At 46.1% G+C, this 19,252-nt stretch overlaps 1 long non-coding RNA gene across 1 annotated transcript in view; it reads right to left on the bottom strand.

The window, feature by feature from the left end:
- Positions 1 to 10,724, bottom strand: part of LOC130294105 (uncharacterized) — a 47,619-nt gene extending 36,895 nt beyond the window's left edge. Inside the window, exons 1-2 of the long non-coding RNA XR_008848385.1 lie at positions 10,603 to 10,724; positions 6,369 to 6,433 (exon numbers count right to left, since the gene is read on the bottom strand). This is a non-coding gene — a long non-coding RNA (uncharacterized LOC130294105). The remainder of the gene's footprint in view (positions 1 to 6,368; positions 6,434 to 10,602) is intronic.
- Positions 10,725 to 19,252: the final 8,528 nt, after the last annotated feature.

Raw genomic sequence — 19,252 nt, 5'->3', positions numbered from 1 at the left:
ATTGTTGTTGTATAGTTTAAGACACATTGTAATTACCGTATTTTTCGTCCTATAGGACGCACCGGCGTATAAGACGCACCTAATTTTTAGGGGCAAAATCTAAAAAAATAAAGATTTTGAACCCAATAGTGGTCTTCAACCTGCGGACCTCCAGATGTTGCAAAACTACAACTCCCAGCATGTCCGGACAGCCGTTGGCTGTCCGGGCATGCTGGGAGTTGTAGTTTTGCAACATCGGGGGGTCCGCAGATTGAAGACCACTGCATAGGAGGTAATACTCACGTGTCCCCGCCGCTCTGGACCCGTCACCGCTGCCCTGGATGTCGCTCCATCGCTGTCGCCGTGTCCCCGTCGCTCCGGAACGTCTCTGCTGCCGGCCGGGTATCTTCGCTCTCCGTCGCCGCCATCACGTCGTTACGCACGCCGACGCACGTATGCGACGACGTGATGACGAGGAAGGAGAGCGCCGGCCATACAGGGGATCCCTGAACGGAGAAGACACCGAGGAGGCAGGTAAGGTCCCCCCCTCGGTGTCCTGTAAGCACTAACCCGGCTATTCAGTCGGGCTGTTCGGGACCGCCGCTGTGAGATCGCGGCGGTCCCGAACAGCCCGACTGAACAGCCGGGTTAGTGTCACTTTCCCTTCAGACGCGGCGGTCAGCTTTGATCGCCGCGTCTGAAGGGTTAATACAGGGCGTCACCGTGATCGGTGATGTCCTGTATTAGCCACGGGTCCCGGCAGTTGATGGCCGCAGGGACCGCTGCGATAGGGGTGTATTCGCCGTATAAGACGCACCGATAAAGTGCGTCTTATACGGCGAAAAATACGGTAAGTGTATATAACATGTTTATACCAAAAATATCTGAAATGTTCCATATCTTTTTGTCCATGGCAATTTGTATAGGAGGTATCCTGACCCTGTCAGGTGAAGCGTATCCACTACCTCACTGCCATGACAGTTACCAGCCAGGTACAGAGAATAATGGTACCTTTGTACACAAGTTATTTGTCCATAGTATACTCATAGTCAGTATAGAATAAATATCCTAACTAATTGTAATGTCATTTTATGTACAGAGAAGTCAGTAGTGTACATAGTGTTTTGTGTGTATAAACTAGTCAAATGTCATGTCTAGTTAGGACTGTAGCTAACCAGTTTTTATTCTCAGTCCACAGCCGACCTCCAATGTCATATCTAATGTCTAACTATTTTCCTGTCCATCGTGTACAGGGTGCTCTACCGGCGTGAGAGTTCTCCTGGAAGCCTAAGTAAACACATACAGTGACAGAACTACTATGTGTACAGGTAAAATTGCCACATGTTGTCAGAAAATGTGTATTTGCTATTTGTATAATGTTCTGGGGAGAAGAAGCTATAGCTGAAGGGCCCCAGCAGCAAAAGGCGTTCAGGTAGAAAGCCTCCGGCCGCCCGATCCAGATCAAATATTTGCTAAAGTGTGCAGTTGCAAGTCCTAAAACTCCCACACGTTTACATCTTAATCCCAGTTATTCACACCCTCGTCAATTGAGCATGTATGCGGCCGCAGGTCACAGTTATGCGGGCATGCGCGGACGGCCTCCGAACCTTATTGCAGACACAGGGCTGTAGGGGGGAAAGCCCTGTGTCTGCTCCTAGTGCATACGCAGCGTATTTCCCATAGCTCAGCAGATTTATCGCAGTGTCAAATATCCTTTGTATCTGCTCAGTGTGATCCTACGCTAAGGCCGCGTTCACATGGACGGATCCGCAGCATATTTTTTGCTGTGGATCCACCAAAGATGGACCCCTGCATTGCGCCTCCATCTGTGCCTGCTCATAACGGCTGCTCTCGGCCTAGCTTAAGGAGCAGGGGGAGCGGCCGTGATGTGTACGAGTACACTGCGCATGAGTGCGGCGAATCCACATAAAATTTTCATTTGAAATCCATAAGAGTTTTCTTGTTGTTGTTTTTTTTTTTGTTTTTTTTTTATGTGAAGTGAATTTTATTGTGGATTAATGGGTCACTCTCATTAAAACTCATTTTTGCTATTGCACTCCTTATGTTAAATGAAAAATATTTCTAATATACTTTGTTTAAAAAAAATGAAGTTTTCTATGTTTTATTTGTGCTTAAAAAAGCTCAAGAGCACATTTTCCCCCAACTCATACACAGACTTTGGACCAAAGTCCAAGCACAGGAAGTGCCGCCTGGAGTGCTGGGGGGGGGGGGGGGTGTCCATCCTCATCCAATCATAGCTCCTCTCACACATAACTGCCATAGGCTGTTGGCTGGACACCCCCCCCCCCCCTCCCTCAGCATTCCAGGCGGCACTGCAGTTGGGGGAAAATGTGCTCTTGAGCTTTTTTAAGCACAAATAAAACATAGAAAACTTCATTTTTTTTTAAACAAAGTATATTAGAAATATTTTTCATTTACCATAAGGAGTGCAATAGCAAAAACTAGTTTTAATGAGAGTGACCATTTAAGCAGATTTTGACATGAATGTTGGTGTATATGTTTGAGTTCTCATTGCATTCAAATGGAAGTAGCCACAGACAAAAGCATCCTCATGTTGATTTTTTTTAAGTGTCTCAAAACAGTGAGTGAGTTCATCTGAATAGCGTGCACTGTCAAGGTGTTTTCCATAGACATCAATTAGAGACACTTTGTAAGAACAATTGACACCAATACAGAGGCAAAATGGGTGCAGCTTCCAAATCCAAATTAGCATCAAAATTACCTACAGTATGTGAACAGGGCTTAGCGTAACTGACAGGACCTGGTATTATCTATTCTGTTTATCAAAGTAATTCTCCCCTTTATTCTCTCCTCAGGACCTGCAGGCGTGTTGTATCATTGTTTAGCCACGGTTGCTACTTGGTCATTGTTGCTTAGCCACTGGAAAGCATCATATTTACTGCAAAAAAACAGTCTCCGTCTATTTTGAAGCTGGTATTTTTATTTTCCAACTAGTACCCTGTCACTATGACTGCATGAAAAGCCTCAATCCTCTACCATGCAGAAAGTAGTACACACTAATTTAAAGGGGTATTCCGGGCAAAAATATTTTATCCCCTATCCAAAGTGCTGAATCTCCAGTTTTGGAAACCTCCATAGATATGAATGGAGGGGGCGTGGCGTGACGTCACGTCCCCAGTCCCGGAAACCCAGAGGTTTCCAAAACTAGAGACGCAGTCCCCGCATAGAATGCAGGTGCAGCAGGGAGATCGTGGGGGTCTCAGCAGCGCCCCCCCCCCCCACGATCAGACACCTTATCCCCTATCCTTTGGATAGGGGATAAAATGTTTTTGCCCGGAATACCCCTTTAAGGCATATTCCACACCAGAACTTCCATGTGGAAATTCTGCTTAGAATCCTTGTGGAATAAAAGCCCCATTAATGTTAATCGCAGGTCCTGATGATGATTATTGGACATACTTGAAGGAAAAAATAATCCTCGTTGGGACTGTCCATTGACATCAATGGGGCTTTGATTCCACTAGGATTCCAGGCAGATTTTGAGTCAGATTCCATGTGTTGGAATCTGCTTTAAATTAGGGTGCACTGTTTTTTTTTTTTGGTTCTGGTGAAAAGCTGGGACTAGGAAATAGTACCCTGAGCCAGAACAATAATGCAAGGTTCAAAGCAGAGCACCTCATATTACTTTCCCTAGTACTAAAGAGGATGCATACATGTGAGATTGTAGCATCCATGCCACTGGGTTAGCCATAAACAAGGAAACAACCCTTCAGATGCGGCGATCAAAGCTGACCACCGCGTCTGAAGTGAAAATAACACTAACCCGGCTGTTCAGTTGGGCTGTTTGGGACCGCCGCGGTGAAATCGCGGCGTCCCGAACAGCTTACAGTCACCGGGAGGGACCTTACCTGCCTCCTCGGTGTCTGCTCCATGCCAGGATCCCCTGCATGGCCGGCACTCTCCTTCGACGTCATCACGTCGTCGCGCACGCCGTCCCGTCATCCAATAGGAGCGGCGTGCGTAGCGATGTGATGACGGTGACGGAGAGCGTGGATCCCGGGGAAGAAGACGTCCGGAGCGTCGGGGACACTACGGGGACGCGACGACAGCGATGGAGCGACATCCAGGGCAGCGGTGATGGGTCCGGAGCGGCGGGGAGAGGCGAGTATTACCTCCTATCCAGTGGTTTTCAACCTGTGGACCTCCAGATGTTTGCAACATCTGGAGGTCTGCAGGTTGAAGATCACTCTTGGGTGCAGAATCTTTTTTTTCTAGATTTTGCACCTTTAAAACAGTGCGTCTTATATGCCGGTGCGTCCTATAGGGAGAAAAATACGGTAGCTCAACAAATGTTGAAAACAGGTTCTAACTGGCACAGGTATAAAGGTTGTGTAGCAATAAAACCTCAAAATGAATGGAGAAAAAATGGGGGGGGGGGGGGGGTTTACCGTTCTCAAGTAGTGTTGAACACAAATATTCGTAATGCAAATTTTTATCGCGAATATCGACAATTTGCTATTTCACGAATATTTTTTAGAATATAGTGCTATATATTCGTAAATTTATGCAAATTTTTCATGCCAATTTTCGCATGGGAAAAAAAATGTGAATGAACATAGCAAATATGCGAATTTCGTGAATATAGGACAAATAACCATCAATATATTCACGAAATATCGCAAATTTGAATATGGACCCAGCTGCTCATCACTATTCTCAAGCTAGATTCTGTGCGTAAGGAGTGTATATGTGATGGTGTGAAATGATAATAAGTAATAAATACTGAGAGAAAGATTTGAATATTAATAATTAATTGTATTTATTGTTAAAATGCACATATATTCGTGCTATATGTGTGGTGTCTGCAGGGCCCATGCAGACCACCCACAATGCAGTGTACAGTAAAAGATTTTTAAATGCTTTTAAAATAGTTAAAAATATAATGGAATAAAATAAAACAAAGTAAAATAAAAGAGTACAACTGTGTGTACCCCTGGCTTATTAGCTCATATGCTGTGGAGCTATATATATTTGCCGCAATGAATAAGATTAAGGCGCTTAGTAGTGGTATGTGTGCACAGTGTTTTTACACCATTGTACGTAGCAGACAGGGTTTCAGTTTGCACATTTACAATGTATGGGCACAAGCATACAGTATACCGTATTTATCGGCGTATAACACGCACTTTTTAGGCTAAAATTTTTAGCCTAAAGTGGGCGCTTTAAATCAATGAACTGCAGCAGCTTTGCAGGTGCAGAGACCGCCAGCGCTGCCGGCTTCTCTGCCCCTGCCTGTCCTGGGGTCTAGAGCCCTGCTGCCGGCCCTTCTCTCCCCCTGGGTATCGGTGCCGCTGCCCGTTCTCTCCCCCTGACTATCGGTGCCGGCGCCCCATTGCCGGCGCCGATAGCCAAGGGGAGAGAAGCGGCGCCGGCACAATGACGTCACTCATCATTGCACCGCGTCGTGCAGCGCATAGCAACGACGCATGGGACGCACACCGGAGGCCTGAAGCAGCGCGGACCCGACCCCGGCAACAGGTAATTATGCAACCGCGAATGGGGGAGGCAACGGGGCAGCGGCGCCGGCAATGGGTGCCGCTGCCCCTTCTCTCCCCCTGGCTATCTGCGCCGCTGCCCCATAGCCGGCGCCGCTTCTCTCCCCCTGGCTATCGGCGCCGGCAATGGGGCGTCGGCACCGATAGTCAGGGGCAGAGAACGGGCAGTGGCGCCGATAGCCAGCGGGAGAGAAGCGGTGGCAGCAGGGCTCTAGACCCCAGGAAAGGCAGGGGGAGAGAAGCGGGCAGCGACGGGCTCTCTACCCCTGCCTTTCCTGGGGGTGTATCGGGGTATACGCATGCACGCACCCTCATTTTACCATGGATATTTGGGTAAAAAACTTTTTTTACCCAATTATCCTTGGTAAAATGAGGGTGTGTGTTATATGCCGGTGCGTGGTATACCCTGATAAATACGGTATATAACATGTCTTTCTTCCCACACATTTGTAACACTTGTCTTCCATGAAGACTAAAGGGTATATCTTATGGGTCAAGGCTGCCGATACAATGTATCAATATAAGATATTCTGTCCTGATGCCTGTGGGAAAGAAATGAAGTCTCTGGGCACTTTGTGCACACTGACGTCTGAAATGCCTGTGAAAAGAATAGAAGTCGTATGGTGCTATGCACCGTCCTGGGAAATCTTGTGCAGTGCGAATAAAAGTTACTGGCTTCTGTGAAAACTAATATGATGTCGGCGCTATGCGCCGTTACTTATTGCTGTAGAAAGATAGTTCTGATAGTTGCAGAAAGTTAGAAAGATAGTCATGCAAACAGTTTATGATATTAGGTGTGCGCTGCTCGCGCTGCTCACCTCAGGAAGGATCCCACGTAGCTCTCACACTTACCCATCATAGGCTCGAGCCAGTCTGCTCCTTGACGTCCGGCTGATGGGATTAGGATCACGGCGGTCCTAGGGAGGGAGAGGTCAGATGGTACAAGTCCATCACTGATGGCTGGAAGTTGACGATGATGTCATGGTAATGATCTTTCACCGGCTTGTAGAGCGCATTAGGTGTGTTTTTAGTATGTACATCAAAAAATATCAACAGAAAAACATGAAACACTAGCAATAAAAGAGTAACAGAAGGAAAATCAAATAGTCATCCAACCAGCAGATAAAGGAGGGGGAATAGTGATTCAGGATGTAGATGCATATAATTCCGAATGCCATAGTCAATTATCTGATACCAACACATATAAACCATTAACCCAGAATCCAACTGAAAATTTCATATCTGAACTACAACACATCTGCACCAAAGCCCTGGACCAACAAATGATCACCAAATCAGAATACAACTACATAACCAATACCGATGTTACGCCGAGCGCTCCGGGTCCCTGCTCCTCCCCGGAGCGCTCACGGCGTCTCTCTCCCTGCAGCGCCCCGGTCAGTCCCGCTGACCGGGAGCGCTGCACTGTCATGGCCGTCGGGGATGCGATTCGCACAGCGGGACGCGCCCGCTCGCGAATCGCATCCCAGGTCACTTACCCGTCCCGGTCCCCTTCTTTCAGGAAAGGCCTTGTCTTGGGCCACACCGCTCTGGGACCGCAATGATCCTGCCACAGCCACAGTCCAGTCCTTCTTCGCTGAAGTCCGGAGTGTCTTCGAGGAACCAGCCCGAGCTTCTTCTGCCGAGACTGCCCTGCTGAACCTGGTCCAGGGTAATTCTTCAGTGGGCGAGTACGCCATCCAATTTCGTACTCTTGCTTCTGAATTATCATGGAATAATGAGGCTCTCTGCGCGACCTTTAAAAAAGGCCTATCCAGTCGCATCAAGGATGTGCTGGCCGCACGAGAGATTCCTGCCAACCTTCAAGAACTTATCCATTTGGCCACCCGCATTGACATGCATTTTTCTGAGAGACATCAAGAGCTCCGCCAGGAAAAAGACTTAGATCTCTGGGCACCTCTCCCACAGTCTCCGTTGCAATCTACGCCTGGGCCTCCCGCCGAGGAGGCCATGCAAGTGGATCGGTCTCGCCTGACCCAGGAAGAGAGGAATCGCCGTAGGGAAGAAAATCTTTGTCTGTACTGTGCCAGTACCGAGCATTTCTTGGTGGATTGCCCTATTCGTCCTCCACGTTTGGGAAACGCACGCACGCACCCAGCTCACGTGGGTGTGGCGTCTCTTGGTTCTAAGTCTGCTTCTCCACGTCTCACGGTGCCCGTGCGGATTTCTCCTTCAGCCAACTCCTCCCTCTCAGCCGTGGCCTGCTTGGACTCTGGTGCCTCTGGGAATTTTATTCTGGATTCTCTGGTGAATAAATTCCGCATCCCGGTGACCCGTCTCGTCAAGCCGCTCTACATTTCCGCGGTCAACGGAGTCAGATTGGATTGCACCGTGCGTTACCGCACAGAACCCCTCCTGATGTGTATTGGACCCCATCGCGAAGTGATTGAGCTCTTCGTCCTCCCCAACTGTACCTCTGAGGTCCTCCTCGGTCTGCCATGGCTCCGGCTTCATTCTCCCACCCTTGACTGGACCACCGGGGAGATCAAGAACTGGGACTCTGCCTGCCATAGGAAGTGCCTCTCCCCCCCTCCCAGTCCCGTCAGGCAAGCCTCAGTGCCTCCTCATGGCCCCCGTCCTGGTGACACACTGCCCCGTGCCAGGCTTCGCCCTCTGCCCTCCCTCCCCATTCCCACTCCTGCTGTACTGCCTGCCGTTGAGGAAACCCTCCATTCTTTCCCGGTGTCCTCGTCCCAGGTAAAACAGTTGTCGGACAAAAAAAGGGGGAGACCTAAGGGGGGGGGGTACTGTTACGCCGAGCGCTCCGGGTCCCTGCTCCTCCCCGGAGCGCTCACGGCGTCTCTCTCCCTGCAGCGCCCCGGTCAGTCCCGCTGACCGGGAGCGCTGCACTGTCATGGCCGTCGGGGATGCGATTCGCACAGCGGGACGCGCCCGCTCGCGAATCGCATCCCAGGTCACTTACCCGTCCCGGTCCCCTGCTGTCATGTGCTGGCGCGCGCGGCTCCGCTCTCTAGGGCGCGCACGCGCCAGCTCTCTGAGACTTAAAGGGCCAGTGCACCAATGATTGCTGCCTGGCCCAATTAGCTTAATTGGCTTCCACCTGCTCCCTGGCTATATCTGATCACTTCCCCTGCACTCCCCTGCCGGATCTTGTTGCCTTGTGCCAGTGAAAGCGTTTAGTGTTGTCCAAGCCTGTGTTACCTGAACTCCTGCTATCCAAATTGACTACGAACCTTGCCGCCTGCCCCGACCTTCTGCTACGTCTGACCTTGCCTCTGCCTAGTCCTTCTGTCCCACGCCTTCTCAGCAGTCAGCGAGGTTGAGCCGTTGCTAGTGGATACGACCTGGTTGCTACTGCCGCAGCAAGACCATCCCGCTTTGCGGCGGGCTCTGGTGAACACCAGTAGCCTCTTAGAACCGGTCCACCAGCACGGTCCACGCCAATCCCTCGCTGACACAGAGGATCCACTACCAGTAAGCCGAATCGTGACAACCGAGAACTGTATACCCCTTTTTTATTGTATCCCAAAAATTAATAAAAATCCAATAAAAATCCCAGGAAGACCCATAATATCATAGTATCCATCACTTCTCACCTATCCGAGTACATAGACATCATCTTACAACCATATGTTAAGTGAACTCTTTGCATAAAAGATGCAACACAAATCATCAGAACAACAGAAGCAATACAATGGCAACTAGATTGGGTCCTGGCAACACTAGACGTCAGTTCACTATACACCTCCATTAATCATGAACAAGGAATCTCAGCTGTCAATCACTGCCTATCCAATAGCAATATGCCCCCACAACGCATTACATTGTCACACATAATTATTTTTGTTTCAATAACCACTTTTATTTACAGACCCACTGGGAGGGGATTCACATTTTGCCCAACCTGGGCCCGAACCTGGTCCTCTGGAAGTGGTACATAGATGATATTATAATTTGGAACAATACTTAACAGTCACTACAAACATTCATAGACCAATTTAACCATAATACGTTCAACCTCCGGTTCGCACCTCACATCAGCACTGAAAAAAATAGAATTTTTAGACATCATCATTACAGTTCATGACAATAGTCTTATTTGTAGTACTTACATTAGGTTCAACAGCTGCCACTTACCCCAATGGCTTACAAACATACCAAATGGACAGTTTAGATGCATTAGGCGTAACTGCTCACATACGCAACAATTTGAAATAGAAGCCAATAAATGAAAGACACTATTTCAACAGAAACATTATCCAGAAACATTAATACAGGACTCATACATGAAAGCGAAAACTTAAAACCGCGAATCCTTTTTCGAAAATGAGCAACCAGTGCCCACAGACAATATAGCACAACATTTAGCCAAACTTGCCTTCAACACAGCAAACCATCAACAGTCACTTAGAGGTACCAGCTTTGCAGCCCTCCAAACAGTAAATCCAGACTGGAGAGGCCGCAATTTCATTGTTAAAATGTCCAGAGTAGAGTCCAAGATGATATTTGAAATGGGAACATTAGCTCCGAAAGGACTTGAGATCTTGAGATCTTTGGGTTTATTTAGCAGGAGGCAGACCTCCATCAGCACAAGGAGTCAGAGCCAGACTGTAATCAGTGGCTGAACCCCTCCCGCACGTAGGTCTACCCTCCCCTAGACATCCCTATTCCGCAGAAAGATTTCTGATAAATAAATACATAAATAAATGAATAAATAAAAAGAAAACCATCCACAAAAGATACTTCCCCACCTCTAGCAGGTTTAGTAGCCTGTTAGTTTTAACGCACAACTAACATTTATATCTAATGTACCATATATACTCGAGTATAAGCCGAGTTTTTTAGCACGATTTTTCGTGCTGAAAACACCCCCCTTGGCTTATACTTGAGTGAACTCTCCGCCTGTCAATCCCTTCTCAGTGGGCTTCAACCTGCGGACCTCCAGATGTTACAAAACTACAACTCCCAGCATGCACGGACAGCCATCGGCTGTCCGGGCATGCTGGGAGTTGTAGTTTTGAAACATCTGGAGGTCTGCAGGTTGAAGACCACTGTGGCCTTCGTCATCATCGAGACCCCCCCCCCCCTTTAGTTTTCTACTCACCTCCCCTCGGTGGGAAGGAAGGGTGAGCTGGTCCGGGCCATCTATGCTGCAGGGACCGTCCGGTGGGGAGGGTTAGTTGTTCCGGGCTGTCCATCTTCACCGGGGGCCCACTTCTCTGCTCCGGGCCCGGCCCCGGACTAGTGACGTTGCCTTGACGACAACGCTCAGGGACGTACGTCCCTGCGCATGAACGTCCCTGTGTGTCATCGTCAAGGCAATGTCACTAGTCTGGGGCCGGGCCCGGAGAAGAGGGCCCCCCCAGTAAAGATGGACAGCCCGGAACGACTAACCCTCCCCACCGGATTTAAGACCACTGGATTGACAGATGGTGATGATGAAGGGGGGGGGGGGGGGGATGATGACAGGGGGATGATATGATGACAGGCGGTGATGATGAAAAATCTTTTACTGTACAGTGATTTGTGGGTGGTCTGCATGGGCCCTGCAGACACCACACATATAGCACGTATATATGTGCATTTTAACAATAAATACAATGAATTATTAATATTCAAATCTTATACTTGCTTATTTGGATCAAACATCACATTACGTTTCTATAGGCTGTGCCCCTCGACGGTGGCCCTGCATACCATAAATATCCCGTTTGCTAAGATACCACAGGAGCACCAGCCCCTACATATATTTTGTTATCCCAATGACCTTCTACGGGGAGCTGTGTCAAAAATGTCAACACTATGTGTAAGTCAACCGGCTTTTTTATAGATAACTATCTATAAACAAGCCGGTTGACTTATACATAGTGTTGACATTTTTGACATGGCTCCCTGTAGAAGGTCATTGGGATACCAAAATATATGTAGGGGCTGGTGCTCCTGTGGTATCTTAGCAATTGTTATATTTATGGTATGCAGGGCCACCGTCAAGGGGCACAGCCTGTACACCAGTAAGGGGCCCAGGCTCCCGCTGGCAGTGGTCCCAGCACAGAAAAAGAAGGCCGCTGTTTAAACAATGGTCTCTTGCTTCTGTACATAGAGTACACAAATTGCGTATGTAATGTACATACAGGCTACAGCAGTCTCCTGCAAATTACATAAGTAATATACGTACAGGAGCGTTAAGTTACGTTGAACACCGTGTGATGATGTCATCACTCGGCCTGCCAGAGAAGTCCTGCGCCACTTTGAAAGATCCAGGGAGTCCAGCCCTATGTTTCCCTACGTTTTGCACTTTTGCTTTCTTTACACATGTTCTGATCTTTAGGGTTTTCCCAGCTCAAATACACCACATTTTCTGTGGAAACCTTAGTTAAAGGGGTATTCCAGGCAAAAACTTTTTTTTTTCTATATCAACTGGCTCCGGAAAGTTAAACAGATTTGTAAATTACTTCTATTAAAAAATCTTAATCCTTCCAATAGTTATTAGCTTCTGAAGTTTTCTGTCTAACTGCTCAATGATGATGTCACGTCCCGGGAGCTGTGCATGATGGTAGAATATCCCTTGCATGATGGGAAAATATCCCCATAGGAGCTGGACAGCTCCCGGGACGTGAGTCATCAGAAAGCAGTTAGCCAGAAAACAGCAACTCAACTTCAGAAGCTAATAACTATTGGAAGGATTAAGATTTTTTAATAGAAGTAATTTACAAATCTGTTTAACTTTCCGGAGCCAGTTGATATATAAAAAAAAAAGTTTTTGCCTGAATAACCCCTTTAATATGTTGGGATTTTTTTTAAATATGGGGTACACGCCCCCTTTTACCTGCAGCCATGCCCTTTTTTGGGGTTTTCTAAACAAAATGCAGAGTTGGTCAGGTTTTTACATCTTTTGGCGCACATTCTGGCGCTGACACAATTTGTGGTGCAATGTCCCAAATTCTGGCGCACAACCCAACAAAACAGGTCGGGTTTACAATGTAAATCAGGCCCATTGTTTTATATCTGTAGGAGCTGATATTGCCCAAGAATTCCATATGAGCCCCTCTTTCAGTCGCCATATTCGTCCTTTTAATGTATTTGTATGATTTTATCATGTGTCTGAAATAATAAAAATTGTATTTTGTGTATTACAGTAGTCCCGTGTGCGTTTTTCTTGTAGGTTTTTTGTAGGTAGTGAGCGCACGTCATGCACGCTTTGCTCAGGTATGGTTAGAATGTGTAGAATTGTATTGTGTAAATACGCAGGAGGAGAAGGTATTGCTGTCATTGAAGCAGATAGAGAAAGATTTATCAAAACCTCTGCAGAGTTAGAATGGTGCAGTTGCCCATAGCAACCAATCAAATAGCTTCTCTCCTTTTTCAAAGGCCTTTTTAAAAAAAATGAAAGAAGCAATCTGGTTGCTATGGGCAACTGCAACATTTTTCCTCTACAAAGGTTTTGATAAATATTCCCCATAGTACGGGTACACTGTATGGATAATGCAGCATTTATTGATGCGTCATTACACTGTGCTGCCACATTTTGATCTACCTTTGTTTGCAGGTTGAGAAGAAGAGATGGTGCTTTAAAGGGGCACTCTGCCCCTAGACATCTTATGCCTATCCAAAGGCTAGGGGATAAGATGATCGATCACGGGGATCCCGCCGCTGGGGATCTCCGTGCTGCACCCGGCGTTCGTTTAGAGCATCGGGTTCAGCGCTGGAGGCTCTTGACATCATGGCTGTGCCCAGCTCGTGGCGTCACGGCCACGCCCCTCAATGCAAGTCAATGGGAGGGGGCATGACAGTCGTCACGAGCCTCCGCCCCGCATCGCCAGTCATCTGGAGTTCGCTCCGTGCACCGGATGTCTGGGGTGTGGCAGGCTACATCATGGGCGACCCCCGTGATCAGACATCTTATCCCCTATCCTTTGGATAGGGGATAAGATGTCTAGGGGCGGAGTACCCCTTTAAGGTTAATGGACAAAAATATTGCTTTGCTACCCCTCTTTGCCGTTGTTTTCATACCTACGTCAGAACACTGGATTATGTATATGTTCTTATGTATCTGTTTATGTGTAACCTTTTGGAAATATTTGTGATGTGTGACCCTTCTCTCCCACCTCCCTTTTTTTTTCTTTTATACTCCTTTCTCCATTTCATCTTCTGGTTCTTAAAAATAAAAAATAAAAATATTAAATGTGAAAAAAATATATGGCTTTGCATTTATTAGAGGACTGGTACTGGTGTGTCATAGGGCACTGGTGAAACAGGTGGATTCCTCCCTTGACCACTGGGAGACGCACTTTTTGGGTGCTGTCTGGGGACCCTGGATTTGAGAGAGTTTGCACAATGGGGGCATTCACTAAAATAGGTGTGATGCAGTTCATTATTTTTTTTATTTTTTGTGTGACTCCGACAAATGTATTAAATGGTCGCAGAACATTTGATACATTTTGTGGAGGACACACATTTTCTGAATTTTCACTCTTCACATACACAAAAAAACTGGACTGGTGTAGTTTTGCGACTTTTTGGTGTTTTTTGTGACTTTTTGAAAACGTTGCAGTTGATAAATTCATTACCACTGCACAAGACTAACCTTAACAGCTGGTCTATAAACTCTTTAAAAAAAATAAAAAAAATAAATAAAGTGTAAACCAAAAAGTCGCAAAAAATAGCCTAAGGTGCAGTGCTGCGCCAAAATAGAGACAAATCTACACTCAAAAGCTCTAAAGACAATGATAAATGCCCCCCAATATTTCTACCACCTCTGCCACTAGGGGTTGGGGGAAGTGGTGTTACTTTAGGTGAGTTCCTGAACCTTACCACGCATGTCCGAGAGGTGTGACCAGGAGACCTGAGACTGCCAAGAGAGAAGCATTGATGCATTCATGCAGTGACTGCCCATAAGTGAAGCCTCTGATCACATGTGCTAGAATAGGTGCAGTAGTCTACATCTATCTCTGTGGTTACAAATTTAACCCCTTAAGGACCAAGGACGTACTGGTACGTCCTTGGTCCTGCTCCCCTGATATAACGCGGGGTTACACGGTAACCCCGCATCATATCACGGCGGGCCCGGCGTCATAGTGAAGCCGGGACCCGCCGCTAATAGCGTGCAGCGCCGATCGCGGCGCCGTGCACTATTATTCCCTTTAGCCGCGCGCTCAGAGCTGAGCCGTGCGGCTAAAACCGAAAGTGAAAGCTGCCGGTTAACTCAGTGGGCTGTTCGGGATAGCCGCGGCGAAATCGCGGCATTCCCGAACAGCTTACAGGACAGCGGGAGGGCCCCTACCTGCCTCCTCGCTGTCCGATCGCCGAATGACTGCTCAGTGCCTGAGATCCAGGCATGAGCAGTCATGCGGCAGAATCGTCGATCACTGGTTTCCTATGAGAAACCAGTGATCAATGATGAAGATCAGTGTGTGCAGTGTTATAGGTCCCTATGGGATAACAATGATCAATGTAAAAGATCAGTGTGTGCAGTGTTATAGGTCCCTATGAGTCAGTGATCAGTGTGTGCAGTGTTATAGGTCCCTATGAGTCAGTGATCAGTGTGTGCAGTGTTATAGGTCCCTATGAGTCAGTGATCAGTGTGTGCAGTGTTATAGGTCCCTATGGCATAACAATGATCAATGTAAAAGATCAGTGTGTGCAGTGTTATAGGTCCCTATGAGTCAGTGATCAGTGTGTGCAGTGTTATAGGTCCCTATGAGTCAGTGATCAGTGTGTTCAGTGTTATAGGTCCCTATGGGATAACAATGATCAATGTAAAAGATCAGTGTGTGCAGTGTTATAGGTCCCTATGGGACCTATAACACTGCAAAAAAAAAAGTGAAAAAAAAGTGAATGAATATCATTTAACCCCTCCCCTATTAAAAGTTTGAATCACCCCCCTTTTCCCATAAAAAAAAACACAGTGTAAATAAAAATAAAAATAAACATATGTGGTATCACCGCGTGTGGAAATGTCTGAATTATAAAAATATATAATTAATTAAACGGCTCGGTCAATGGCGTGCGCGCAAAAAAATTCCAAAGTCCAAAATAGTGCATTTTTGGTCACTTTTTATATCATTTAAAAATGAATAAAAAGCGATCAATAAGTCCTATCAATGCAAAAATGGTACTGTTAAAAACTTCAGATCACGGCGCAAAAAATGAACCCTCATACCACCCAATACATGAAAAAATAAAAAAGTTATAGGGGTCAGAAGATGACAATTTTAAACGTATTAATTTTCCTGCATGTAGTTATGATTTTTTCCAGAAGTACGACAAAATCAAACCTATATAAGTAGGGGATCATTTTAATCGTATGGACCTACAGAATAAAGATAAGGTGTCATTTTTACCGAAAAATATACTACGTAGAAACGGAAGCCCCCAAAAGTTACAAAACGGCGTTTTTTTTTCAATTTTGTTGCACAATGATTTTTTTTTCCGTTTCACTGTAGATTTTTGGGCAAAATGACTGACGTCATTACAAAGTAGAATTGGTGGCGCAAAAAATAAGCAATCATATGGATTTTTAGGTGCAAAATTGAAAGAGATATGATTTTTTAACGAAAATGCAAAAACGGAAAAAACCCCGGTCCTTAAGGGGTTAAAGGAAATCTGTCACCAGTGTCACCTGCACTAACCTGTCGGTACCGACAAGTAGTGTAGGTGACACTGATGACAACGGTATTTACCTTGTCCCATTCCATGCAGGCGATCTCCAGTAATCTCCTCCATTAGCTTCAGCTCCGGCCTGGCTTGGGGCATGGGCGGAGCTTAGTAACATCACTGCTGCTGTTCTCTAGCAGCGGGACCCAGCAGAGAGCAGCAGCGGCTTGGGGCATGGGTGGAGCTTAGTGATGTCATCTCTGCTGGGTCCCGCTGCTGTTCTCTGAAGTCACTAAGCTCCGCCTGCGCCCCAAGCCAGGCCGGAGCTGAAGCTAACAAAGGAAATTACCGGAGATCCCCTGCACGGAACGGGACAAGGTAAGCACCGTTGTCATCAGTGTCACCTGCACTATCTGTCGGTACCGATAGGTTAGTGCAGGGGACACTGGTGACAGTATATTGCACTGATTTATGGATAGCACAGTATTGATTTAGGTGTACTTTCTCACCTTAAATATAATAAGCACTGACGTAGCGAGATATAAAACTTGACTTGTATTGGGCCATGAAGCATGCACCAAATGAAATTCAGCATTAGATCCTCAATATAGTATTAGCGTCTACAGAAAACTTAGTCTATATGAGCACAATAGTCCTCCTTAAAGTTCATCCTATAGCAGATGCAGTGCTAATGATTGTACAGTATAGCTTGATAATAGATGCTGTTACAAAGCTACATATGTCCAGATAGATGTTCAGGTCGGGCCATTTATATGGATACACCTTAATAAAATGGGAATGGTTGGTGATATTAACTTCCTGTTTGTGGCACATTAGCATATGTGAGGTGGGGGGGGAACTTTTCAAAATGGGTGGTTACCATGGCAGCCATTTTGAAGTTGGCCATTTTGAATCCAACTTTTGTTTTTTCAATAGGAAGAGGGTCATGTGACACATCAAACTTATTGGGAATTTCACAAGAAAAACAATGATGGGCTTGGTTTTAACGTAACTTTATTCTTTCATGAGTTATTTACAAGTTTCTGACCACTTATAAAATGTGTTCAATGTGCTGCCCATTGTGTTGGATTGTCAATGCAACCCTCTTCTCTATATACTGCTATATACTACTATATACACCGCAGGAGAAATGCTAGCACAGGCTTCCAGTATCCGTAGTTTCAGGTGCTGCACATCTCGTATCTTCACAGCATAGACAATTGCCTTCAGATGACCCCAAAGATAAAAGACTAAGGGGGTCAGATCGGGAGACCTTGAGGGCCATTCAACTGGCCCTCGACGACCAATTCACTTTCCAGGAAACTGTTCATCTAGGTATGTTCGGACCTGACACCCATAATGTGGTGGTCACCATCTTGCTGGAAAAACTCAGGGAACGTGCAGCTTCAGTGCATAAAGAGGGAAACACATCATCATGTAGCAATTTTGCATATAGAGTGGCCTACATGATGATTTGTTTCCCTCTTTATGCACTGAAGCTGCACGTTCCCTGAGTTTTTCCAGCAAGATGGTGACCACCACATTATGGATGTCAGGTTGTAAACTTGTAAATAACTCATGAAAGAATAAAGTTACGTTAAAACCAAGCACATCATTGTTTTTCTTGTGAAATTCCCAATAAGTTTGATGTGTCACATTGAAAAAACAAAAGTTGGTTTCAAAATGGCCAACTTCAAAATGGCCTCCATGGTCACCACCCATCTTGAAAAGTTTCCCCCCTCACATATAGTAATGTGCCACCAACAGGAAGTTAATATCACCAACCATTCCCATTTTATTAAGTTGCATCCATATAAATGGCCCACCCTATTGATAGATGTAACCATATAATCTTTATAGGAGTCAATACACACTGGCCGACATTTATCATTGTAATTAGACAGTTTTTTTTGTCTAAATGAGGCACATAAAGGCGCAAGTAGGGCTTTTTTTGCGCCATTTTTGTGCCTTTTGGCTTACACATTTCTGATGATTTTGAGTTGCAATCCACTGATTTTGGCAATACACATGATATAGAAGGGATTTATGAACTGCGCCTTTTTTTTAAAAGGCGCAAAAAAGGTGCAAAGCCACTGAAAAGTCTCTAAAACTACACCAGCCCAGACCTGGCGTAGCTTTTTGGTGTATGTGAAGAGAGAAATTTGAGAAAATGTGACCTGCAGAAAATTGATCAAATGCTCTGTGAACATTTAATACATTTGGTTCTCCTACACATTACAGCACATGAAAAAAGGTGTAAAAAAAATGCTTCACTTACACCTACAATGATAAATGCTTCACTTACACCTACAATGATAAATGTGGGCCACTGTGCGTACTTACAATTATTCACACACACTGTGTAAGAACAGTTCCTTCCAAAGTTATTATGTCAGTGTCCACACAGTACGTATCCCATACTCTCATGGAAAGCATAGTCAGTGTCTCTATATTCATGGTCACTGTAGTTAGGCATATTCGGAATGAATCCTCTAAGATGAACATGTAGCATATGATAATCTTCTATAGACAAACACATAGCCTATGATAAGATACCATTAGCAATATTCTCCACAGCGGCCATCAGAGTCGTGCCCACAATATGCCACCATGTGCTTTCCATGTTGGAATATTGCAAAGAAAGAAATGCTGCTTTAACAGATTCCTGATGACTTCAACAGCAAGAAACGCGTTGAATCTATGAAGAGTTTCTGTACTTATGGACCACACTGAGAAAGTAGAAAGTCCGGGAATCCAGGTTTTTAATATCTGTCTGAGGAAGTCTATCCTATGATACATATACCCAGGGCTCAAGTCCTGCAGGAACTCATGGGAACGGAGTTCCTGCACTTTTTCCACAGCAGGAACACAGTTCCCGTTAGCAGGAGTCCTGCAGGACCAGCCCTTAAAGGGGTACTCCACCCCTAGACATCTCCACCCCCGCGATCTCGGCTGTGGCACCCCAGATATTGGGTGCATGGGATGAACTTCGCTCCTCAACGAATGACTAATGAAGGGGGGCAGAGGCTCGTGACATCATGGCCATGCCCCCTCAATGCAAGTCTATGGGAGGGGGTGTGATGGCCATCATGCCCCCTCCCATAGACTTGCATTGAGGGGCTGTGGCCGTGACGTCACAAGCCTCTGGTGCTGCTCTCAAC

This window comes from Hyla sarda, chromosome 10, assembly GCF_029499605.1.
Source record: "Hyla sarda isolate aHylSar1 chromosome 10, aHylSar1.hap1, whole genome shotgun sequence".
NCBI classification, from domain to species: domain Eukaryota; kingdom Metazoa; phylum Chordata; class Amphibia; order Anura; family Hylidae; genus Hyla; species Hyla sarda.
The sequence above is the reverse complement of the archived record's forward strand: the minus strand, read 5'-3'. Positions and strand labels throughout refer to the sequence as shown.